At 42.3% G+C, this 27,136-nt stretch overlaps 2 pseudogenes; both read right to left on the bottom strand.

Moving 5' to 3' along the window:
- Window positions 1–12,374: 12,374 nt before the first annotated feature.
- On the bottom strand, window positions 12,375–16,825 carry LOC141509993 (zinc finger protein 10-like; annotated as a pseudogene).
- Window positions 16,826–21,510: 4,685 nt separating this feature from the next.
- Window positions 21,511–22,395, bottom strand: LOC141510004 (small ribosomal subunit protein uS2 pseudogene; annotated as a pseudogene).
- Window positions 22,396–27,136: the final 4,741 nt, after the last annotated feature.

The raw sequence follows: 27,136 nt of genomic DNA on the forward strand, positions 1-27,136 counted from the left end.
CGTTGGTAAAGATCCTGAATTTGGAATTCCTCATAAAGTGAGAAAGCAAAATTTATAATATTAAAAGCAAGATCAATCACTTCACGCTTTTGCAATGGAATTGAAGGAAGATTCCCATGAAGTTCATTCCACAACTCATCTATAGGATGTTGTGCCCATGGTTGTTTAGCTTTTACCGGTACAAGTTGATATTTTTGGCGTTTCAGGATAAATATTGCACGACCATGATGCCGAGAAGTTAAAGTGTCAGTGAGTATGGCATTAGGACAAGAAATGCGGTAAGGTTGAAGACCTGCGTGTTGTTGATCATGTTTTTCAATAGATGCGTTTTTGGTATGACAAAGGAAGAAAGCATAGTCGGGAGGTGCACGAGTCTCAGCTACGAACCGATAACATAACTTGTCAGTATGTCCTTGAGTATCATGGCAGATCGAATTCAAATTGCCAAAAATAGAACGCCATGTCCCAAATGTAAAATCTGAGCAGGATGTACCTTGCTTACAGGGGAATATGCGGAGGGAAGCATCTATTGGTGCAAATGGTAGACCCAATCGCCACAAATGTGGGTGGGCAGTCCCCAGGGGAAAGGCAACTGGTGCAGGAGCTGCTATTTGTTTGTATTTCTTCGTAGAGGAGATATAATCCCAAAATCGTAGGTGCACAGAAGAATCGTATATTGTAGGGCCACATGTTGGAACCCCAGTAGAGCAAGCATGTATCGGAACCCAGGTATCTCCATCTCCTTCAGGGCAGGCAGCGAAAGACACTGTACCATTATAATAAGAGGCAAGCTGCATGTATGCCTGTGATGTTTCATGGGTGCAATTCAGGGAATGTGGGATGGATAACATGGTTACATTTAGACGGGTGATATGATTCTTCAATTCTTGTGTATGATGAAAAGAGGAAGAAAAAAGTTTACTTTCTAGTTTGATACATGTGTTATCTAAGCTTGTATCATCCGAAAGTATGGTGTCTGTATAAAGACATATCGGTGGATTAGAAGCATATACTGTAAAATTGTACTTAGTTATCTCAGTTTCCTGTACTTTCTGCATATCTCGGTGTTCAGTGTCCCCTACTAACTTGGTGGCATTCCCTTTTATCTTAAATGGAGGTGTCATGTCATGCCATCCTAAAGCTTTAAGAGCTGGCGGGTCCACTACCAACCCCCAGAACCATGCACCTTGTTGATCTTCCTGCACTCTATGTGCCTCAGTAAGATTATACCATTTACTGTTGAGAGCTTGTGTCCCGGGTAGCAGACTCAGGGCAAGGAGGGCAAGAGTCAAGGTCTTCATTCTCTTTTCTCTCCTTGGGTGTCGCCGTCCTCTCCATCTCCGTCTTCTCTTTCTTATTTTTATCTTCTCCGAGGTCTCTGACCCACTTGGTTGGAGCCCAGACTGGTTTCTCCTTCTCTTTGCCATCCGGATTTGGATCTGGTTGAATACAAAGATACCCTTGTCCATTTATAATTACCGAGCCTGGGCCATGCCATTGGCCATCTGGGCTTTTCCACAGTACTCGGTTGCCTATTGGGCAGGGAGAGGGATGGCTAGTTGCGTGTGTGTGGAGTGTTCGTGAAGTTCCTGCGAAAAAACGCAAAGCTGGGGAGGTACCATCATCTCTCAATTGAAGAAAATTCATGGTGTATATGGCCTGTGCTAATTGTGTATATATAAGGCAGCCACGACCACTGACTCCCCCTTTTTGTTTAATGAGGAGGGTTTTAAGGGTGCGGTTAGCACGTTCAACTATGGCCTGACCAGTGGGATTATATGAAATTCCAGTTTTGTGTAAAATGGAAAATTCTTGACAAAAGTTTGCAAATGCCTTGGAAGAATATGCAGGGCCATTATCTGTTTTTATGGCTGTAGGAACTCCACAAGTGGAAAAACAGGTCAAAAGATGTGCTATAACATGGCGGGCTGCCTCACCAGGTTGAATTGACGCCATGACAAAATTAGAAAAGGTGTCTATGGAGACATGAATAAGGGTTTTCCCATAGTGGGTAACATCCATCTGCCATAAAGCGTTAGGACGGTCTCCGTGGGGATTAATAGCACAATCAATAGGTGGGGGACAAAATGGAGCACAGCCAAGGCATCGTTTCACTATGTCCCTGGCTTGATCTTTAGTGATGCCATACAGATGACGAAGAGAACGAGCTGAAAGATGGTACTTTTCATGTGCCTGATGGGCTTCTGAAAGTAAAGGGCATAGCAATGATCGATCTACCGTATCATTACCACTGTAGATGGGCCCAATAGTAGAGACATGGGAACGGACGTGCAGCACAAACACAGGACAGTGACGAGAGAGGAAAAGATTTTGAAGGTCTGCTAACAAAGAAGCAATAGCACTAACACGAGGATTGATAAAAGCTGTAGGGAGTTCTCGAAGTGCTGCAGCACAATATAGACTGTCAGTGATAAGATTAACAGGCACGTTGGCAAGATAAGCAAGAGCACGTGTAACAGCAAGTAGTTCATTTTTCTGGGCTGAGGTATACTCAGTGGTAAAAACTTGCAATATTTGCTTTTGTGGGACGTAAAAGGCTGCCCGTTTATTTTTGGTGGCGTCTGTGAACACATTTGGTCCATCAACAGGGGTAGGGGAAATAATTCGTGGTGGGGGTTGTAATGGAAGACTGTCCCATCCACGCAGCGTTGGGGGTAATGGAAGATTGATGACATCACATGAAGTAAGTAGGGCAGCCCATTCAGGGATAGAGTCAGTAAAATAGCGAAGAGCACCTTCAGAAGCACAAATATTTAAAACAGGATATTTTCCAAACATACAAAGACAACGATCAGACATAGCTAGGAATAAATTGGCCAGCATTGTAAATTTACAAGGGATGCTTCTTTTACTTCTCTGGAAATATTGCCATTCTAGGACACCTTGCTTTTGATAGAGACAACCAATATGTGACCTTTGATTTAAAATTGTAGCAATTATAGGTTGCTCAGGATCAAATTGAACTATAGACTCATGACACCTGGACAAAATCTGTGTCATGGCCTCCTTGGCTTGTGGGGTCCAATTCCGGGGTGAGGTCAATGTAGAATCTCCTTTTAGGATATCATAAAGAGGGTACATCAAATCATCAGGAATAGGAACTGTAGAACGTATCCATTGTATGGAACCAATAAGTTTCTGGAAATCATTAAGGGTACTACATTTCTCTAAATTCACCTTTGGGGGTATTCTAGATGCCCTCCCTTCACTAAGGGTGTGACCAAGGTATTGATAAGGGCTAGTATCTTGTATCTTATGAGGAGCCACTTGAAGCCCATATTTACTCAAGGAAAGGAGCATTTCTTTTGTTAATTCTTCCAGCTCCGTGGCTTGCTTAGTAGCCATGAGAATATCATCCATATAATGGATTATGATGGCCTTTGGGTACTTACTGCGCAGCGGGTGAACAATAGCTGCAACATAAGCTTGGCACATAGTTGGACTATTGGCCATTCCCTGAGGTAATACAGTAAACTGATACCTGATTGATGGGCTTTGAAAATTTTTTGATGGTACCGAGAATGCAAATTTGTCTCTATCCTTGGGGTGAAGGGGAATATTATAAAAACAATCCTTAATATCTATTATCTTTATAACAAATTCTCTAGGTATAAAGGCAGGAGAAGGAAGACCCGTCTGTAGCGGGCCCATAGGGACCATTCTTTTATTCACCGCCCGTAAGTCAATAAGCATTCTCCAGGTGCCAGCTTTCTTTTTTATTACAAATACTGGAGAATTATAAGGGCTGGTGGTAGGCTCAATTCTGTGTTGTAACAATAATTCCTTAACTATATCTTTTAATGCAGTGAGCTTCTCCGTAGAAAGGGGCCACTGTTCCACCCACACAGGGTTATCACTCCTCCAAGTAATCTTTGGGCAGCTCACCATAACAGTAGCCCCTAGGAGTTTGTTGCCAAATGTTCAGGGGTGGTAAGATACAATTGTAACTGATGTAACAAATCTCTACCCCACAGGGCAGAGCCTAGTCTCGTAATCTTTAAGGGACGGATAAAACCACTTTGTCCTTCATAACTCCATCTTAAATGACGTTCTGCTTTTTTAGCCCCTTGGTGGCCTCCCACCCCCAAAATAGGGGTGATAGATGACATAAGTGGCCAAGAGGGGTCCCACTGTGCTGAATCAATAACAGAGATATCAGCTCCAGTGTCGATCATTCCTGACACTAATTTGCCTTCTATATTTATTTGTATAATAGGCCGTTGTAATCGGACTTCAGTGCACCAATTTACTTGTGGGACACTCTCACTCTCAATCCATGGCAGAGATATTCCTCGGCCAATAGCCATGCCAGGGGGAAGGGTTACTGGGTAGCAGTGTGGGTTGGTAAGGTATACAGTAGTATCACCAGATGGCAGTAGTTGGGTGTGGACAAGTACAGGAGAATATCCTGTAGCACCCACTATCAGTCGGGGAAATGTGGCCGGGACCACTTCTATGGAGGCAGTACACCAGGGGTTGATTATTAATGAGTCCTTTTCCTTTCCCTGTTCGGCAACTGTTAGAATAGTTTGACCTAGATCCTCTCGTACTGTAGTTCCCTTTGATATCGCTCCTGCAACCCTTTTGGTTCCGGGTCTGGCCCCATGGGCATCTCTGAGGCTACTGTGATAGGATAGGCTCTGGTGTCGGGGCCCCCACGAGGAGGGCCCCTCCTCCCGTTTCCCGGAACCAATGTTTTCTTAGATCTACAGAACTTTGCCATATGTCCACTTTTTCCACAGGAATAGCAGGTGGGCTGTATATTGCCCTTCTTTTGACCTGCACGACACTGTGCCTTAAAATGCCCTTCTTTTCCACAATTAAAACAAACGCCCTTTCGTTGTTTAAGGCCTTCACTAATCCCCTGAGCTATGGCCATCGCCATAGCTTGGTGTTCTCTACTTTTAGGAGGGGCCTCTAAGAGGCGCTCGATTATATCACTTATGGAGGGATTAGCGCCCAAACCAGTCAAGAACTGTTGATATTCAGGGCGAAGACCCTCTTTTACCACCTGTGGAATAAGCAGTTTGGAACCAGTTGCGTGTCCTAAAACACGTACGACTGTTTCTTGTACCCTACTGATAAAATCTGTAGGGGTTTCATTGGCTCGTTGTTTAAGACCAATAAGTTTCTCCCTTTCTGCCCCTTGGGCTTCTAGCTTTCCAAAGGCTCTGACATGGCAGAGTTGGATAGCTGCGAATACCATAGGCTGTAAATGTATTTGGTCTCTAGGTCTTTTCCATCTTCCTGTCCCTGTAATCATCTCATAAGCCTCATCAGGGTTGGTGATACCTCTCTCCTCTATATACTGTTCTGCCTCTCTCTTTACTAGGGCAGTAAAAGTAACTGCTTGCCCTGGAGTGAGCACTGCACCAGCAACCTCTTGCCAATCATAAGGGATCCAGGGCCATGCAGCAGTGGCATTAGTTAATAAATGTTTCACATATGGTGAAGAGGGGCCGTACTTGGCAACAGCTTCCTTGAGTTCTTTCAATACTTTAAAAGGAACTGGCTCATGACGGCGATTGCCACCCTGGCCATCATCAAAAACAGGACAAAGAGTTGGAGTAATACCCCAATCTTCCCAATCTACAATTTCCCCTTCTTCAGCAGCCGCTTTAAGACTGCGTGCTATGAGACTTCCTGGAGCAGAACCCCTAGAAGAGCCAAAGGTAAAACTGGCTCGGTGTTTCAGAGTCATGGCGGACAGAGAGGTGGAGACTTCTTCCTCATCTGTCTCTGCCTGTGGGTGTGGCCTAAACACTTCCTCCTTTCTCACTGTTTGCTGCGCCACAGTCCTGGGTCTTAATTTCTGCTGCGCCACAACCTTGATTCTAACTTCCTCCATATTCTTTCTAGCTCTTGCTCTGTCCTCCAAATAGCTACTTCCTCCTTCTTCTTCCCCAATTCCATATTTATTATGTTTCTTAAGAGTTTCTCTAAGTTCTGCCCAAGGATAAATCGGAGGAGGATTATTACAACCCTCCTCCTCAGAAGATTCTCCTAATGATTCTCCCACTTGTGTGCCAATTGTTTCTCGCCCACAGGGACGAGAACTCCCCTGTAACATTGTATTTATGAGAGAATAAAAGGAGAAGTCCTGTTCAGTTAGGATTCCAGGGCATGACTCATCAAAAGAAGCTAACTGTTGCCCAACTGTCTCCCAGTTCTCTTTGGTAATCCCTGAATGTTCTAACCAAGGGGAGAACCCCCACACCTTATTTACAAATTCACGACACTGCTTAATATGTGGCTTAAATTGATGCCGCTTTCCTAATTTATATAACTGACAAGCTAGAACTGCCTTTTCTTCGGGTCTAATCAGGGGAAAACCCATTCCCTGCCCCATAACTTCGTCCCAGATTAATCTCAAGTTAATCTGAGGCTGTCCAGCTCTTCTCCCTGTTAAGGGAGGCCAGGCGGAAATTCCCTTGGTCCCTGTTCGGGCGCCAATTGCTCGGGGACCTATTCCGAGCCTTCCTGCTCGAGGACCTATCCCGAGCCTTCCTGCTCGGCCACGCTACCCCGAGCCTTCGCCTGGATACATACCTTTCCCCGGTCTTCGGTCGTCACGGACCCGTCGGTCTTCGGACGCCGGACCCTCCTTTGGGGAAGGAGGGTAATAACTGGACAGAACACCCGGTTGCAGTCTAACAGCAGGTCTTTATTGCTTACATAGCAGCGAAAAATGGCTCTCTCCTTCCCCAGTCCCATCCCTTATATAGTCTTCTGCTCCTCCCCCGAGCTCCTCCCCTGTTCCTCCCTCATGGGCGGAGCCACTCCTGTTACTGGGGCGTTCCCAGCACCCATGTGGGCGGGTTCACACCCCCAGGCGTCTCCTAACCCATAGGTGGCCAAGGTCCAGAGCTGGGTCCAGAGCAATTTGGTAGTTTGATTGGTATGGCTGAATAAATAATTTGATTTGGGTGGAATTGTCATTTTCATTATATTAGTTTGACCTAACCATGAGCAATTATATTTTTTCCAATTATTTAGATCTGACCTTTTTTGGGTGAGAAGTGTGTTCATATAGTTTCTGGGTTTGTCTTGGGAGATAGATTCCTAAGTATTTAATGTTGTCTATAGTTACTTAAATGGAATTTCTCTTTGTATCTCTTTCTCTTGAACTTTGTTGTTCATATATAAAAATGCTGATGATTTATGTGGGTTTATTTTATATCCTGCTACTTTCCTGAATTTGTTAATTGTTTCAAGGAGTTTTTTAGAGGATTCTCTCGGGTTCTCTAAGTATACCATCATATCATTGAAAAAGAATGAGAATTTTATTCCTCATTACTAATTCTGATCCCTTCAATTTCTTTTTTCTTCTCTTATTAATTTCTAAACCTAATTTTCTGATAGTTCTACATACATGGATCATTTACTGTCTTTTGACTTCTGTACCCCTACCCTTTTTTGATGCTCTTTCTCTATTACCCTCTGATTCTACTCCAAAGAAGTCAATATTAACCTTGGACTCTCTCCCTTGGGAATCATTACTTTCTTGGCTTCAATTTCAATTTTCTACTAAAATGTCCAGATCGTTTCACCCAAATTCTACATTATCTGACCATTACTTCAAATGACTAATTTATAACTCTCTGCTTTATAACAAAAAGCCTAGAAAAGATCATCTGGGATTATTACATCTGTTGAGGAATGGATTTTGTTCTTATGTGTTTTTTGTCTTATGTATCTTGAATACAAAACCTTACATGAGAAAAGTAATACAAAGCTTCTCCCATCCCTTAGTCGAGAGAATTCCCTTAATTGATATTTATCAGTTTTATTTTATATAAATAGCTTTTCAAATTCACCTAATCAAAAGTACTAGTTTTATTTTCTCCAGTTGCCTCTATTAGATGTAAGTGGGAAGAACCAACACAAAAGAATTGAACATCGTGTTGCAAAATTATAAAGAATAAGCCTGACCCCAAAGAAGTCATTTGAAAAGGCACCTCCCATCATTCCTTTGTAGAGACAGGAATTTCACAAGCATGAAACAATACATGTGTATGTATGTCCATATATACTTGATGTGTGTGACATGCATGCATGCACATTGTTTTCTGTACCAATGTAGGTGTGTGCATGTATACCACTATGGCTACATGTGTATCTGTCAAATGAAAAAGGGAATAACAGAGGCTGAGATGGATAGTACCATAGAAACAATGAACCTGAGCTTGGACTCACTTAGTAGAAGATAGAAGGGCCTGGCGTGCCATGGTCCATGGGGTAATGAAGAGTTGGACATGCCTGAACAACATTTATATGTACATACACACATATGCATTTATTTAATCAAGTTTTAATGTGTTGGTTTTGTCAATTTTTGTAAAAAATTGTTATAATAGGGGACAATTAAGTGGTACAGTGGATAGAGCACCTGCCCTGGAGTCAGGAGGACCTGAGTTCAAATCCAGCCTCAGACATACAATTATCTAGCTGTGTGACCTTGGGCAAGTCACTTAACCCCATTACCTTAAATAAACATTTTTAAAAATCAGATCTAAAAACAAAGTATAACAGTTAACATGAAAAGGGCAGAGGTTATAAAGGAAATATAATGTTCAAAAGCTATCAATTAAAGTATCTTTAAAATGATGATTAAGCTTGAACTAAGAAAAATATGAAAAGGTAACTTCATTCTTTGGAGATCAGGAACCATACATGGAACACTACATGAGAACATTGCTTTTGGATGGGATGTATCCACTTCATTTTTTAATAAACTCATATTTTTGTGCATGGTGCTCTTGGAGGAGGATATATTGAGCAAAGTAAGCAATATAAAACAAAAGATGCTAAATTTGAAAAAGGTAAGAACATTGCAATGACAGGCACCAATGTCCCAAGAAATGTTTTCTTTGAACACATAGTAAAACCAATTCTGTCATTTCCATGATTTGACCAAGGAAAGTCTCTGAACTATTCCACTAGTTTCCTTCTTTCTTCTTCTGTTTTTGAGAATGTCAAGGTTGATGTAGTTTAGTTCTTATATGTATCCTCACTGCTGACTGGATGAGAACATTACTTTTATAGTATAAACAGTCAAAGCAAACCCTGTTGATTTTATAAAAACTGAGTCCTTAGTTCTCTTTCCCATAATCCTGTCACCCTCACTTCAAAGGGAAAGGAGCTCTTCAGGACTGAGGGTCTTTTTCTATTTTTTTCTTCATCATTTGGTTGGAGGATTGGTGACAAACCTTTCTTCTATAGTTAGTCAGTGAACAAGCCTTTATATTAAACAATGACTCTGCACTAGATATTGTGCTCATTGGGTGCTAGAGATGAAAAAAAAAGGCAGAATGAGTCTCTGCCCTCTAAGGGTTCAAATTCTAATAAGACAGGTGACATTTAGATGACTTGGTACCTATAAAACATACTAAGCCAATAGGAGCTAAGCCTTGGGGACACCAGGCAAGGCCTAATTTAAGAGATGATATTTTTCTGTGGTCTTGAAGCAAGCCAGGGAAATGACTTCAGTAGGAGGCTGGGTTACATTTCCCCAAATATCCTTGGATTCAGCAGTAAAGGGATTTTTCACGGGTCTGTGCCATCTTCTCTAGAACAAGGTCACTTTCAAGCCTCCCTATCAGAATCATTCTTGGGATCATCACTCATATGCTAATTTGAAGCTAGTAGATGGGCTTTTCTTGGAGTCAAGTTGGTTGAATTTCTGTTCCATGAATTTTCATTGTTCTTGTCCTCATAATTCATCTGGAAATTTGACTTCTTGGTTTATGTTTAACAGGTGCTTGCATGTATTGCAATCTTTTGTAGGAGCCAAAATGTTATCTGGGACTATACTGAGACCTGACAACTAAACCAGACCAGTAATTAAAGTACATGTTCTTGGTTTATGTAAATTCATATTACACAAATTCAACTTCATGTAGGAATTTTAAAAGAAATCCCCATTCCAAAAAAACCACTTATGTTAACTTTACTGGATATACTGTTCTCTCTTTGTTCCTGCTGTTCTACTTAGCACTGTCTTCCCTTTCCTTCCCCCTTTTCCCCCCAGACAAAAACCTTTTAAAAAATCCTCCAAGTGAAAGCAGAAAAGATGTGAGGTCAGGGGCTTGGCTTGAGACTTATAGTGCTGAGAAAGGAGATCTTTGCTCCACTTTACACACTGGCCCAACAATTCAATGGATCCATCTTTGTGTACAGCTTGGATGCAGGGTGTTTGCCCAACCCCTGTATGACTTCCATTCTCTCTTCTCTGTGTCCATCCCTACCTCACATGTTTTTCCTCCTGGTTCTGGACTTAAACTAGGTGTTGGCCTCGTCCCTCCAAAGGCATGTATGTGTGTGATCCCCTTCCTTCTTCCCTCCCTCCTTCCCCCATATCTGCAGGCAAGTTTACATTATGAAAAATCACACACAGAGGTCTGTGGAATATTCCACTTATATAAAGTGAGAACTGTATATATTGTTTGTTTAGCTTGTTTAAACTTCCCTGGAATTTAAACTACATTAGTCTGCTAGGTTGCATGCTACTTGCACATTACATTTTTTTTAAACATGATTTTCCATTACACTGTCTCTTATATCCATGAAACTCTGAGTGAGAACATAGGTCCTCCAATGAGACTGAGAAATGTATGGGTGGAGAGTTTTGCCATTTCCACTTTTTCCAACCAGACATCAGAACATTTGACTAAAAGTTTCTAGTATCATTTTTGGTAACACTGCTCACATACACTAGAAGCAAGTGCTGACTCCTCTGCCCCAACAGCTCAGGCCTCAGGGAGTCCATGTGATTAAAAACATTAAAAGCAGGTGAGTAAAACATTCAGGCTGTGGGTCTCCCTAAGGCTGGAGAAATGCATTTTTTGGCTTATGCCAAAGTCAATATCTAATTAAATTTTTGTTTTCAAGATCTTTTCCGGGCTTAGAATGTATCTGAGAAGGGAAAGCCTAGATAAGAGAAATGGTTTCCTCGTGTTTAGTACAGTTATAGAACTTCTTTCCAACGTGAACTCTATATCCTCTAATAATTAGGTTCGACTTGTTATTTTCCGCACACTCATTGTATGCCAGGGGTTTGCTCTGGTAAATGAAGGCAAATGAAGGCTTTATGGCATTCTTTTTCCTGAGGGGAATATTCATTGCATTCATAAGCTTCGTCTCTAGTCAGAGTTTCCAAAGACTAAGTCTTCCCCTACTTTGGTTGAAGGATTTTTCACATCCTCTGATGGTCAAAGAACTTGTTTCAGAGTGAGGGCTTTACATTCAAGAGGTTTCACTCCAGTATGAATTCTCTGGTATCTAGTAAGGCTTTCCCATAATCCTATTTTTCAAAGGGTTTCACTCCATCATGAACTAACTCTCATGTCTTATAAAGGCATACTTCTAATAAAAGGTTTTGCCATATTTACAGGGTTTCATTCCTTTATGATATTTTCAGTAAAGATTTGCTATTCATTACATTCAAAAGGTTTACTTCCATTATGAGTTTTCAAATGTTTATTAGGCATTCCTTGGGAGCTGAAGATCATCCAATTCATTATATTCAGAACCTTTTGGGTCAATGAGTTGTCTGATGGCCATGGGAAAGATTTCCCACATCTATTAAATTCAAAGTTTTCCTTCCACTAGGAATCATCTGATAAAATTCTGCTTGTCATTCAAGGTTTTCCTACATTCCTTCAATTTAAAGACTTTTCTGTGATCCTAGAAGTTTCAAGTGATCCTTCAGATTGAAGACTTTTCCACATTCCCAGCATCCCACAGGGTCCATTCCAGCATGACTTCTTTGATAAACAATAAGAGTTTGCTTCTCCTTGAATACACTTCCCCATTCATTATGTTAGAAACATTTCTGTCTGGTGTGAATTCTCTGGTGCACTCTTAGGTGATGATGTAGGCAGGTTCTTCCCACATTCATAACATTCAAAAAGTTTCATTCGAGGATGAATCCTCTGATGTCTACCAAGAATCTGCCCCTTATGGAACTATTTTCTACATTCACTATATCCAAAAGCATTTTTCTCCAGCCTGAGTTCTCTAATGCTTTAAGGTGATCCTTCACTCTAAAGCCTTTCCCTATATTCATTACATTCTCAGAGAGTTACATTCCAGTATGTTTTTTTAAGGCAGTGGGGTTAAGTGACTTGCCCAAGGTCATCCAAGCTAAGCAAGTATTAAGTGTCTAAGGTCAAATTTGAACTCAGGTTCTCCTGACTCCAGGGCCAGTGCTCCATCCACTGTGCCACCTAGTTGATCCAATATGAGTTTTCTTGAGAGCTATTCAGATCCAAACTGCCACTGAAGGCTTTTCCTCATTTACTACATTCCAAGGATTTCCCTGCACTATGAGCCTACTAAGGTTCCCCCTAAGGCTAAAAAGTTTTCTCCCCTGTATGAGTTCTTTGATGCATTTTTAAATGATCCTTGATTCTGAAGGCTTTCCCTCATTCATTGCATTGAAAGAGTCTCAAGCCAATGTGAATTCTCTGATGTCTAGAAAAGTTCTGTCTGACACTGAAAGCTTTCCCACATTCATTACATTCAAAAGGTTTCTCTCCAGTATGAGTTCACTGGTGGCTTTTAAGATAGCGCTTCTCCCTGAAGGATTTCCCACATTCTTTACCTTCCAAGTTTCACTCCAGTAGGCATTTTCTGATGTCTAATGAGGGTTTCATTCTCACTGAAATATTTCTCACATTTATTGGATTCAATGGGTTTCTCTCTAGAATGAATTTGCTTACATTCAGTGAGATTTGACCTTTTGTCAAAAAGCTTTCCCACATTCATTACATTCATAGAACTTTTCACCAGCTATATGACATTTAATGGCATCTGAATGGTAGATGAAAAATTTCCTGCCTGTGTTACACTTATGAAGCTTCTTCCCTGAGAAGAATCTATTATACTGAATTTTGTTTGAAAAGTTTCTCAGGCTGTTTGCAAGTGTATTTTATTTATAGAAACTTTAACCCACTGCACCTGTTTCTTGGGCAAAACAGACTGGCCCCAGACTAATATGTCTCCCCAAAGAACTGTTGTCTGGTACATTCCCCTGAGATGATGATCTTTTATGAGTGACTGTTATTCTCCATTCTGGGAATCCTTCTGACCCTTTAACTTGATCTTACATGTCCCAGAGTCTTCCATATTCAGAGACCAGGAATGGTTCTGTGGTCCCTTTTCCTTGGCTGATGCTCCCAGACAAATACCCTTAGTCACAGCTGAGTTCTGGTTCTCACACCTGCTCTCCTGATTAAATGAATCTAAAAGAAATAAACTATATTAGAAACAAAAAAACCCAGAAAAAATGTCATCAATTCTTTGAGGAGGTATATATTTTTTTCAAATAAAAAATGGTACTCTCCCAGGTGCACCTTTCCAGGTTTGGTGTACCTGACTCTTCACTACCTCCTCTCTGATTCAGTGTTGCAGACCTCCTAGCTGCTGAACAAGACCTTCTGCCTCTCAGCTCTGGGCATTCTCTCTGCTCATCTCCCAGGCCTGGACTGCTCTCCCCACTTCACTCCTCAGACTCCTGACTGCCCTGGCTTCCTGCAAGGTCAACATACATTCCCCCTCTAAGAGGAGAGCCCTTCCCTACCCCTAAAAATAAGATCCAGGGCCTTCCCCCAATCATTATTTCCTCCTGGGTGTCTAGAACTTGCTCATACCTATTTGTTTGCATGTTGTCTCCTCCATTAGACTGAAAGTTCCTTGAGGGTAGACCCTGCAGACTACCTCTTCTTGCATGCCCACAACTAAACACATAAGAGGCACTTAATATATACTGATGATTGAAACATAAAAGTTTGGCATACACAATATATAGATAAAGATGTAGGTATATATCTATATAGATAGATATGGATATATCTGGATCTATCCAACTGTCTAATATGTAGTTGTAGCCTTTCAGTCTTATCCAAGTCTTTGTGACTCTATTTGGAATTTTTTGGTAAAGATACTGGACTGGTTTTGTCATTTCCTTCCCCAGCTCATTTTATAGATGAGGAACTGAGGCAAATAGGGTTAAGTGACTGGACAAGGATCATACAGCTAATAAGTGTATAAGGTGGAATTTGAACTCATCAGGATGAGTCTTCCTGATCTCAATTCCAATATGCCACCTAGCTGATCTATTGATCTATCTATCAAATATATTTATCTGTAAAATACACATATACATAATCCTCAAAATAAGAACTGGAAATTCCTAGGAACTTCAACTCACTAATACAAGAAATGTGAAGCAAAACACTGCACTTTGTCAAACAAATGATCAACAATGACAACAGCTGGGAATAATCAATGCTGGAGGGGTTGTGGAAAGATAGGCACACTAATGCAGTATTGGTGGAGCTGTGGTTCAGTACAAACATTTTGGAAAGTAATTTAGAATTATGCAAGTAAAGTGACTAAAATGTTTATTCCCTTTGAGCCAGAAATGCTATTACTTGTGTTACATTCCAAGGAGGACAATGAAAGAAGAAAGTTTCCTTACACCAAAATATTTATGGCAGCCCTTTTTATGATGACAAAGAATTGAAAACAAAGTAGAAATCTGTCAACTAGCAAATGGCTAAAGTATGGTACATGAACGTAACTATTACTATGCTATAAGAAATGATGAATAGGATAAGTACAAAGACACAAAGAAATATTTACATGATTTGATGCAAGTAAATAGGGCTAAAAAAACCGTATACATGATAACTACAACAATGTAAATGGAGAGGTCATAGAAAACAACTCAGTAACCAAAAAATCCACCCAAAATGATATTAGGCCACAACAGAGTTCTAAGAAGACATCCCAACCTTATTCTTCTGAAGTGAGAAGTATTTAAACTGCATATATTTTCAGACATTTTGTGATGTATGCATTGGTTTTTCTGTCTTTTTTTCCCTTTTCATTCTTTTATTTAAAAATATCATTTATGTTTAGTATGACTTCATTTGTTTAATGGATATCATATTGTTTGCCTTCTCAATAGGGAGAGTGGGGCCAATTGGAGGGAGAAAATTTGAACTGAAAATTTTGAAAATGCATGTTTAAAAAATGTATTTCTTATGAGGGATGGTTCTCTTAGAAAGGGGAAGGGAAGAGGTACTAGAAGAAATTCTGTGAGTGTAATAAACAAAGGCTATCAATAAAGTCTCATTTTAAAAAATTCTCCCTGTCAAACTTGTCATTAATTGAAAAAATAATAGTCCAACAGACAACCTTCTGTGGGGGGGGAGGGAAGCAATATTAGGAGGAAAATTGTAAAATTCAAAATAAATAAAATCTTTCTTTAAAAAAAAATAATAGCCCATGGCAGTGGAAAAGACTAGATAATTATAAAGTAGAAAGTGGCCTATAAAATACAAAGAGCAAAAATGCCATGAGGAAAAAGTTCTTTGTCTAAAATTCTAGGAACCCTGAAAAGAGGCTTAACAAAAATTAGAATTAATCTAACATTTTACACAACATAACAACTAAGTCAAAATGGATCCAGGAAGGGGGAGAGCAAAGATGAGTTATTATCTGAATAGAAAAGAACACACCATCAAAAATGTAGAACAGAACTGGATCAGTTAAGAGGAGAATTCTCAACCTTGAAAGAAAGGACTGAGATGATCACAGAAGATACACTAGATCATTGTGATTAGATGACATTGAAGAAGTTGTGCCCTAATGACAATCAATGCAAGTAGGATGAGAAGGAAAAGTGGTTAACTGGGGTTACAAAAAACCCTTTGCATCAAATATCTCTAATAAGGATCTTCTTTCAAATATAAGGAAATATGTATCAACAGTATTAAATACAAGAATCACTCTCAAGTAAATAAGTGGTCAAAAGCTATGTACAATATTTCAAGAGTTTTACTACATGACTGGCCAGCTAAACTTCCAGTTGTTATGAATTCCATCAGTCAATTTGTCATTCCTTCACTCGGCCAAGAGTCTCTCAAAACATCTGCATCTGGAAGCCATGGTACCTCTCTTCTTTCCAACTGGGGAGGTCATATATGGTTTGGATAATGGAAGCCCAAGTCCTGAGGAAAGAAGTGATCTTAAGAATCCAATGCTAGGGGCGGCTAGGTGGCGTAGTGGATAAAGCACCGACCTTGGAGTCAGGAGTACCTGGGTTCAAATCTGTTCTCAGACACTTAATAATTACCTAGATGTGTGGCCTTGGGCAAGCCACTTAACCCCATTTGCCTTGCAAAAACCTAAAAAAAAAAAAAGAATCCAATGCTAGCCTCTTTCTCTTCTCAGAAGACATCTGAGAAGTATAGAGCCAATGGTACAATGGTCCGCTCAATGACATTCTCTTGCTTTCCATACAAATTATATATGCTCCCTTCAGGTATCTGACCTGGCACTTTACTAAGAGTCTCTTACCAATCTCTTTACCAAAGAATCTCTTAGGATTAGAGTGTAGGAAATCCCCCCTGCCCCCGCAAGTGCCAGCATGGTCATGTTACAGGATTTTCACCTGCATAAAAGCAAAGAATTTTTGCCTGAAAATGTCCAGTTTTCAGATTTCAATGGACTTTACCTACTTACATTATAAGTGAATGTAAATATCCCCACACCTCCCCTGGCTATTGGAAATGAGGTAGCAAGTATAGCCCAAAAGGCAGATGGTGAGTCTCAGGTGACCTTTCTTACCCACAGAGACCAGGTTCTCATAGTTCTCCAGCATCACATTCCTGTACAGATACCTCTGAGCAGGACTCAGGGATTTCCACTTCTCCAGTGACAAGTCCATAGCTACTTCCCTGAATGTCACTGGATCCTGAAATACCAAACATACTCCTGCTCTGCCAGGGACCATGCCTCTCAAAGTCCAAAGAAAACTAATGGAGTTAGCAGTGCGTAGGTGTGTGGGAAAAGGATCTCAAAGCATTTTCTGGTCTGACTATTCAGTGGTGACTATTTATTAGTTTTGAGTTGTTAGAAAAGGCCATGGAAGAAACAACAGAAGAGAGAGCACTTGCAAAGAATAAGAAAGAAAGGAAGTGATTTGGAGGGAAGGACCTGAAGCAAGGGACTCCAAGAGAAAGAAAAGAAGGCAGTGGGTATAGTAGGACAAATACAAAAAGGAAAGTAAATAAAGAATAAATTAGACAAATTAAATCAAACTGGTGAAACTGAAATTCATCTGAAACAAAAGGTAAAGACGAGAAAGTTAGGATCAAGTTAGGATGGGTAGTTAAGTGGAGCAGTGGATAGAAAGCCAACCTTTGGGCGGCTAGGTGGCATAGTGGATAAAGCACCAGCCTTGGAGTCAGGAGTACCTGGGTTCAAATCTGGTCTCAGACACTTAATAATTGCCTAGCTGTGTGGCCTTGGGCAAGCCACTTAACCCCATTTGCCTTGCAAAAACCTTAAAAAAAAGCCAACCTTAGGCACTTACTAGTTGTGTGACCCTGGACAAGGCACTTAACCCTGTTTGTCTCAGTTTCCTCATCTGTAAAATGAGCTGGAGAAAGAAGTGGTAAACCACTCCAGCATCTTTGCTATGAAAACCCCAAAATGGGATCATAGAGAGTCAGACATGACTGAAATGACTCAACAGCAACAACAAAATCAAATTAGGAAGCAGCTGCTAAGCTGTCTAACTCTTAAAGAGATACTGTGGGCAGTTAGGTGGCATAGTGGATAGAGCTCCAGCCCTGAAGTCAGGAGGACCCGAGTTCAAATTTGAACATAGACACTTAATAGTCACCTAGCTGTGTGACTTTGGACAAGTCACTTAACCCCATTGCCTTAAATAAAAAAATAAATTAAAAAAAGAGATACTAAAGAGTTGAGGCATAAACATCCCCAACTAGTTCAAAAGATTAAGTATATCTTGATCAGTAAAGAGAGCATGGAAAAAAAGGGGGCAGCTAGGTGGCATAATGGATAAAGCACTGGCCTTGGAGTCAGGAGTACCTGGGTTCAAATCTGGTCTCAGACACTTAATAATTACCTAGCTGTGTGGCCTTGGGCAAGCCACTTAACCCCATTTGCCTTGCAAAAAAAAAAGAGAGAGCATGGAAAATTTGGCATTGATTTGAATTAACTTTGTGAAATTTATACTTCTGCCATAGCCAAGACTCTGTTATCTATATTCCAAGAGTTGGTCGGTTTCCCCCTTACAGAAGGTGAAGGGACTTGAAGACTTCCTGTCCAGATTCTCATTTGAAAGAGACTGAGAAGTGTCCCTGAACAGAAGAGGCATCAATAAGGAAACAAATGAAAATGAAGAGACAGAAAAAAAGTCAATCATTCTGGGAGGTCCAGGTACTGCAGTAGATGTGAAAATTAGGATACTAATTAGATGTCAGAATTAGGATACTAATGGTTCTAGACAATCTATGATAAAATTGAATATAGCTAAATATAAAGTTTAACACTTGGGCTCAACAATCCACTCCAGAAGTCATCACTCCCAAGTTGTGTGAATTCTGTGTCATCCATTGGAATGGTCAAAATCTTTTGGGAAAGAATACCCAACACTGAGGTCTAAGGATGAACTAAGACCATTCAAAGAGAATGAAAGTGAGATAACATTTCAAAAAAGAGAATCTGAATTTACCTGGTATCTGGCTGTCAACAAATCAGAAGTATGTCCTTCCTCTAGACTCGACATCCTGAACTAAGGCTGGAACTTTAGGAGAGGGAACAAGTCATGAAGGTGACCCATACCACTTTAGAGCTCCCAAATAGTTTTCATCAGCACCTTAGAATCAGTCCCTCATCCTCAAGCCCTTCTGCCAAATCTATCATACACTCTAGTTACTGCCTCTAAAAATAAGAATGGTACAAAACTGTGTTTAGGCAAGGAAAGCTGTTAATTGATTCTACTTTCAACAGGTCCTTGCCAGCAACTCTTTCATTCTTCACCTGTTGAGTCCTTGCATAGTCTCCAGGGCATTTTTCCTGAAGCCCAGATTCCCACCCTAAACTCCCCTTGGACATGATCTTCTTATTCTACTGAGATCAGGGATGACAAGATCCAGTTGGAATTGTCCTATCTTCCCTCTGATTCCTTTCAGTTGTCTCTTTTTCTTTACCTTCATATTTTTCCAAAGCTGGAGGTATCCATCCCTCTGCCATCCTACTCAGATTAGCACTTCCTGCATCTGGACTCGGGCCTCTTCTGGGGACAGAAATCTGGCAAGGGATGGACTGAGCATATTCAGGAAACATCTAAGGTCAGTTCAAAGTGTAAAACTTTCCTTGAGGGAATATGTGCTCCCTGCTTGTTGATTGATGGAATGGTTGAAGACTCTAGTAGACTTGCCAAAGTATCTCTTCTTGGTCAGATGCTATTTGATATTTCTATAGCTTTTTATTTATTTTATTTTTTTTTGCAAGGCAAATGGGGTTAAGTGGCTTGCCCAAAACCACACAGCTAGGTAATTATTAAGTGTCTGAGACCGGATTTGAATTCAGGTACTCCTGACTCCAGGGCTGGTGCTTTATCCACTGCGCCACCTAGCCACCCCGTTTCTATAGCTTTTTAACTGAAGATAAAGGAAGAATAAGGCAACTGGTGGCAAGTGGATAGTGCATAAGGCCTGGAATCAGAAAGACCTGAGTTTAAATCTAACCTCAGACACTGTGTGACCCTAGGCAAGTCACTTCACCTTGTTTGCCTCTGTTTCTTCATCTTGTAAAATGAGCTAGAGAAGGAAATAGCAAACCACTCATGTATTTCTGCCAAGAAAAACCCAAATAGGGTCACAAGAGTTGGACACAACTGAAATGACTGAATAACAACAAAGGAAGAATGCTTATCAAATTTGATGACACACAGCTGAGAGAAATAACTCACACTAGGGAAGAAAATTTCATCCTAAAATCTCAAAATACCTTAAAAATAAACCCAATTTTTGAGACAAATACAGTGGGAAAAACCAGAAAATTCTTCACTTCGGTTAAAAAAAATCAATTTTAACTATTTGGGAAAGGTAAACAGGGTTTGAAAATAGTTTCTGTGAAAAATACCTAGAGATTTTTGTGGATTGCAAGGTCAAGACTGATATGGCAACCCAAAAGAGCAGCTGCTACCATAGGCTGAATTGCAAAACTGAGAATGGTAACCCTTGGCCTCTAAGACTGGTTCAGTAGAGGGCAGGAAGCTAAATGACTTCATAGCACGAATAAGGAGGGAAGCATGAGAGCTGTTAACAAAGGCCAGGCACTAAAGGGTAGGGATGCACAGATAAAACATGGACTCTACCCTCAAGGAGCTCATGTTCAAATGGGAAAATGATATGCAAACAATTATGTACATGCACTTTATACTTCATGTACATAGTTGTTTGCATATCATATATATACACACACATATATATATGCATCCATCTACATCAATATATATAATATATATAGTAATATATATAATATCATATATATATATCCATCCATCTACATCAGTATGAGAGAGAGAGAGAGAGAGAGAGAGAGAGAGAGAGAGAGAGAGAGTGTGTGTGTGTGTGTCTGTGTGTAGTTGTAGCAGATAATGGCAGATAATTTCAAGGTAGAAGAAGTTGGCAATACAGGGACCTGAAAAGGCTTCTTAGTTAAGGCTGAATTTGAACTGAATCTTAAAGGAGGCCAGGAATTATTCCAAGCATAAGGGAGAGGCAGTGAAAAAAGCAAGGGGTTGGAAGATAAAGCCTTGGTTGTGTGGAACAGCAAGGAGGCCAAGGTAGCTGGATCCCAGAGTTAAAAGACTGGAAAGATTAGAAGAGGTGAGTGTGTGAATGGTGTCACCTGATGTTTGATCCTCAGTAATAGGAAGCCATATGTATAGAAAACACAATATATATAAAATTAAGAAGGAGATGGAAGAATATTAGTAGTTGGGGTAGTTGTAAATGTTGCTTCCTTTGCCTCTGGATCATTTCCTAATATAGCTTTTTCCTGATGTTTCAATTTTCTTTTCTTTTATTATAGGTGGATTCTACTCTCCCAATCATTCTATCAGTATTGATTAATGATCCTCCTGTAATCCTCGGCAAGTCACTTAATTCTTGTTTGCCTCAGTTTCTTCAACTGTAAAGCTGGGAGTATAACAGCCCCATCTCCCAGTGTTGCTGAGAATCAAATTAAATCAGATTTGTCAAGTGCTTAGTGCAGTTCTGAAACCTCCCAAGATATTGTGGGGTTTCGGGGCTAGATTTCTTTTTAAGGACCTAGCCTTAAACCATATCTCTTTGGCAGACAGATTGGCCACAGTAGGTTCCGTTCAAGTCTCATGTGGCCTGTTTGGGCTCCATCTGCTCAGATGGAGTGAAAATAGCAAGTTTTTGCTTTAAAGCCTGAGGGTCTTCCCCTCCCAGAATGTGCTATGTTGTTTTGTTTTAGATTTTTTTTGACTAGATAAAATAGGCCACTTTCTACCTCATTTCTTTCTTAGTCTTAATCACTGAATGGGGGTTACCTTTTTTTTTTTTTGTTAAGAAACCAATGTTTATTTTCCATCAGCATTTTTCCAACACTATTAGCGCATCTGGGTAAAACTTAGGACCACTCTGTGGTAGTTCCTACCCATTCAGTGGCCTGAGGAGTAGGAGCTGCAGACCAGTCCTCAGTAGCTGGCTGAGCACTCCAATCAGTAGGGAACTGCTGAATGGGCACAGATGGTACCTGGATGCCCTCAGACCAATCAGCCACTTCTGGCTGAGCAGCAGTGAATTCTGGGGCAGGTGCAGTCCATTCACCCTGAAATTCCTCCTTTGTCACTGCCTTCTCAGCTGTGACCTGCTCTTCCTTTTCAATCTCCTCTGGATCTCTGTAGAAATAAAGATCAGGCATGACCTCCCATGGGTGCTCACGGGAGATGGTACCACACATCCACAGGACTTCTCGGGCCAGCATCCACCACATCAGATCCACTGAGTGAGCTCCCTTGTTGTTACATGGAGTGGCAATGTCCACATAGCGAAGTGGGGAGTCTGTGTTGCACAGTGCAATGGTTGGAAGGTTAAGATATGATGCTTCAGTCAAAGGTTGATGATCTGCACGAGGATCAGTGACCACCAAGAGGCGAGGCTCCCTGAAAGCTGCCTGGATTTGGTTAGTGAAGGTGCCCGGGGTGAAGCGTCCAGCAATAGGTGTGGCACCAGTGGCAGCAGCAAATTTCAGAACAGCTCTCTGGCCAGTGTTCCTGGATGAGATGACACTAACATCAGCTGGATTTTCAATGGCAACAATGGCACAAGCTGCCAGCAGAAGCTTTTCCCAAGTTCTCTTCAAATTAATGATATAGATGCTGTCACTCTTCCTTTTGTAGATATACTGTTCCTTCTAGAAGTCCAAATTGGTGCCACCCAAATGGGTGCCTGCAGCAAGGAATTCGAGGACATCCTCCTCCTTCATCTGCAAGATATCCAGGGCTCCGGACATTGTAAAAGTTTCCCTTGAAAGTTACCACGGAAACCATGAACAATGCCATATGGACCCCTCTTCTGGGCAGCGCAAAAAGGAATGGGGGTTACCTTGGACAATCTGAGACTTGTTAAAGATCTTGGCTTAAAAAAGGCCAAGGTCTCCCAGGTCCAGGGCCATCTGCAGTCATCCTGATTCTTCTCTGGTCACTGGACCCAGATGACTTTGGAGGAGACAGTGAGCTTGGTGGCCTAGCCCAGCCCTCTCTCACTCTAATCCTCTTCACATGCTTGTCATGGCCTCACCTCCTTGATGTCATGGTCTTCCACCCCAGTGGAGGTGACCCAAACACATGTTCCCTTCCCTCCCCCACCCCTAAGTGGGTGGTCATGGGGTCGGGGACACAACACCTCCTGCCTGCAAGGTGGAGAGGGGGTATAAAGAAAGTCTGAGAAGGAAAGTGTCAGGAAACAAGACTCTGGGGACAGAGATGACTTCCTGGCTTGGGGTACAGCCAAACAAAGGCCCAAAGAAGGAAGAGAGAGGAACAAGGCAGCACCTGGGGCTAAACGAGACTGCAGATGGAGAAGCAATGTGGGAGGGTGGGAAGGTGGACTGAGGCCAAGCTGCCATGGGCTCCCCTCCCACCTGCCCACCTGTCCCTCTCCTCCCCTTATGAAAAATTCACCTGTCTTCTTAAACATTTGGGTTAAATTCTCTGTTCCTCCTCTTTCCACAGTCCACATCCCATTAGAGTCAGGGAGCAAAGTGAAGCTTTATGGTGATCCTCCCTGAGATGTCCTTTGACCTCTCTCACGGGAACATGGTTTAAAGCAACAACTCATTTACAGCTGAGGAAACTAAGGCCCAGCCTGGATGAGGGACTCTGGCCGGGGTCACACAAGCAGCAGACCCAGGACTTTTTCTGGCCTCACAGATCCTCTTTTTCTCAGCTTCTGGGTGGGAGGGGCAGGATAGAAGCTGAGAGAGGTAGGCTGTGATTACTTTGGGGATAGCCTGAAATGACTGACCATGGGGAGACCAGACGATGCAGCCAGATGCAAGCTGGAGACGGGGAGATGCGTGAGGATGCTGCTTCAGAATTTCAGACAAGAAGTAAGAGAGCTGGGGATAAGAGAAAGGAAGAAGTAAGGTGGAGACGACAGAGGTGACCCCAGATTCACTGCATGCATGAGCCACAGAGGGCAGGAGAGCAGTAGGAAAATAGTCATTGAGTTCACCGGGAAGACGGGGTATGGCCGAGGAATGGCTTTGGATGGGCTCGGAGATGCTCCATGGAGAAAAGACATTCAGGGGAGAATCTAGGACGGACTGGAGGAACTGACACAACAGGTGGGGAGAGAAAGAGAAGACTCACCTGCCCCGGAGGGCGGAAACCAGGGAGTGAGCTCCTCCTAGTCTCTATTTATTGGTGTACTGTCGAGTCCGGAGGAGGGAACCCAGGCTGACATCAATATGATGCATAAGCTGGTTCGTTTATTGATCACAGGATACATACTTTTATACTCCACATTTACATAACCAATTACATAAGCATTTTAGCAAGCATTTTTTTCACATGCATACCTTGTGCATGTCTTAGGTGATTGTTTTAAGAACCAAACAGTGTTCTGATAAACAGAGAGAAGATTGTTTTGAGAACCAAACAGTGATTTGATAAACAGAGTGCAGAAGGTAATTATCTCAGAATGCGCTATCTATCTGAGCCTGGGCATACACCTCCTTAGCTCAGACATGCAGCTACTCCCTTATCTAAGCTCTGAAGTACATCTTGCTGGTTAAAGCACATAACTATTTCTGTGTTAACCCTTCATAGCTCTTAGCCTGGAACATATATGACACAACAGTATACAGTCCTCAGAAAACAAGGCTGATGAGAAAAGGAAGCAAACCATGAAGAGGATCACACATCTCTGGTATCCCTAAACACACACACACACACACACACACACACCCACACCATACATAGACACACATACCCCACACACATACATATATACATACACAAACATCCAAATACACACATATACACACACATGCCCAAATATACACATATACACATACACAAGCATGCACACACAGCCCCAAATACAGATACACATTCATAGACACATACACAGTACATACCCAAATACAAAAATACACATATACTCATGCATTCACACACACATGCATAATACACATATGCATACACACATACCCAAATACGCACATATACACACACACTCACCCTGCTCTCAGAGTTCACAGTTTCAAGACCTCAAGAACAGGCTTCAAGACAACAATATTTCTAAGCCATAAATGAAGATAATTAGGGGGGGGATGGGCGTCAGGATGAGATGGGATTGTGATTGGGACTTGAAGGAAGCCAGGAAGCCGGAAGTGGGGGTGTGGAGGGTGAGCATTCCAGGCAGGGGGCACGGCCTTCGCGCATGCTCAGTTTCATTCCCCCTTCAGTTTCTGGTTTAGTCAGTGTCTGCGCATGCTCAGTCTCATTTCCTCCTTGTCAAGTTTGAAAAGCTGGGTCCCATGAGTCGGTTTCTGCGCAAGCGCACTCTCCTCCCCTCGCCATCAGCTTCAGGTTGTTCAGTTCCGTGAGCAAGTTTCTGCGCATGCTCATTTCGTCCTGTTCCACATTACTCGTCCGGGTGGCCAGGTCCTGCGCATGCCTAGTTGAGGCTCCTTCCTTCCCCGCCTCTCGCTCCCGGATGGGGAGGAGCACCGGCACGCTCAGGGCGGGAGCCAGCTCTCTCAGCCAATCAGATTCGTCCGCCCAAGCCCGCCACTCAGAGGCCCGCTGCGCCTTTCCGCCCCGCCCCTCGGCCTGGGCTCCGCCCGCTCTTGCCCCTGCCAGCCCAGGGCCTTCTGCCTGCCCCCAAAGAGCGAGGAGACGTTCCCCGGCCATGTCCAGGAGCCGCACCCCGGCACGCCCTCCCTCTCCCCCGAGGCGGCTAGGGGGCGCAGTGGACCGAGCGCTGAGCTGGGGGGCAGGAGGATCCGAGTTCCAATTCAGCCTCAGCCACTGCGCCGCCTCCTGGGCCTCTCCTCTCGCCCGCTTCCTATCTGGCCACTGGCCCAGATGACTCCAGAGCAGACAAGTGAGGCTGGTGGCTTGGCACAGCCCCCTCACTCACATGCGATTCATGTGCTTGCCCTGGCCTCACCTCCCCGACCTCAGGGTCTTCCTCTAGAATGAAAGACAAGCATCATCGCCCCTCCCTCCTAGTTCTGGACAACTCAAGCCAACCCCACGGTGGCACCCGGGAACCCCCCAAGGTTCTTAGAGTTCTGCCCCGGGAAGAGGAAGGGCCTTGCTAGGAACCCTGTCCTCATCACAAGAGGGGCAGGTGTCTGGTTTCACCCACCTCTCTCACATGGAGAACCTCATCCTTCTAGCAACAATCTTTATCGTATCTGAAGAATTCCATTGCTTAGCAGAAGAGGTCAACTGCATCTGCAGCAGAGGAGGCAAAGGCCAAGATTGTAGGTCTCAATCTCCAGCACAGTCACAACCTGTTTATGAACTGCATTAATGCTTTGGGGCAAAATGTCAAACAAACTTTTTCCCTTGAACACTGAAAGATTCTTAGGCCCTTGATAATTTGTTAGAGACACTGTCTTGCATCATCCAACCCATCATGAGCCAGCCTGGATGAACTGAAATGGTAGGACCTCCGCCCACCCCACATCACCAATTAAGTAGCTATGGGGACATCAACAAAATTCCAAGGTTGGATAATGGGATCTCCAAAACCCTTCAAAGAGTCCAATATGTTTTCTGACAATCCTTTCTAGAGCATGGGCAGCAAGTGTCAGCAGATTTAAGGTAGTGTATTAAGCGTCACATGGATTCTCTCTGTTCATCATATCTTCCCAAACTTAACTGCATGGTCTAGTCCCAGTCTTAAATTGAGCTTTTTCAGATTAAACCATCAAATCAGCTGTCATCTAAGGACTAGAATCTGGGGCCTTTACCCATATTGCCTTGCAGGCCAGTAGACATCCCATCACTTTGAGGTCATCTACCCACCAAATTGTGTGTCTTGTGACAGTCTTTTGGCATAAGGGAGTCCCTCTTAAAAGGACTTCCCCTTTTGACCATTGCTTTCTAGGATGGGGCTCCTAGTATCCAAGTCACTAGCAGAGGTTCAACCATCAAAAAAGGAAAAATACCCATCTGGGAAATAGGTTCGTGTCTAAGAAAAAGACCACGTGCCATCCAGAGATGTGAGAGAAAACTTAATGAGTTTGATCTCTGTGAATAATATGTCATACCAATTGGGATCAGTTTGATATTCAAGTTTAATTGGCAAATAATAGGGAAGAGTGAGAGAGGGCTAGGAAGGGCAGAAGGGACCCCAAAATACTAGTCAGATATATACCTAGTGACATAGAATCAAACTCCCATAAGTGCGACTCCACTGGAGAGCGCATTGGTGGCGTCCACTTAAGTTGTTCATTCAGGTAGGAGACTTTGTCCCAAGGGAATGGCAGGCGCCTAGGAAGGGGAGATGCTTTCCCTTCTGAGAGCAGGATTTTTAAATCTATTGACCTTAGTGGCCAATTAGAGATTGTAGATGTGCATGGCAAAATTCAGGGTATATAAGGGATTTATATACCTGAGGCACACAGATGCAGGGGAAAAGATTAAACCGGCAGTTGGCAAGATATTATTGTTGTATAAACTGTGTTAACCTTAAAATTTTGTCAGTGGATTTCTGTGTTCTAATCTTATAGC

This window comes from Macrotis lagotis, chromosome 1, assembly GCF_037893015.1.
Source record: "Macrotis lagotis isolate mMagLag1 chromosome 1, bilby.v1.9.chrom.fasta, whole genome shotgun sequence".
NCBI lineage: Eukaryota > Metazoa > Chordata > Mammalia > Peramelemorphia > Peramelidae > Macrotis > Macrotis lagotis.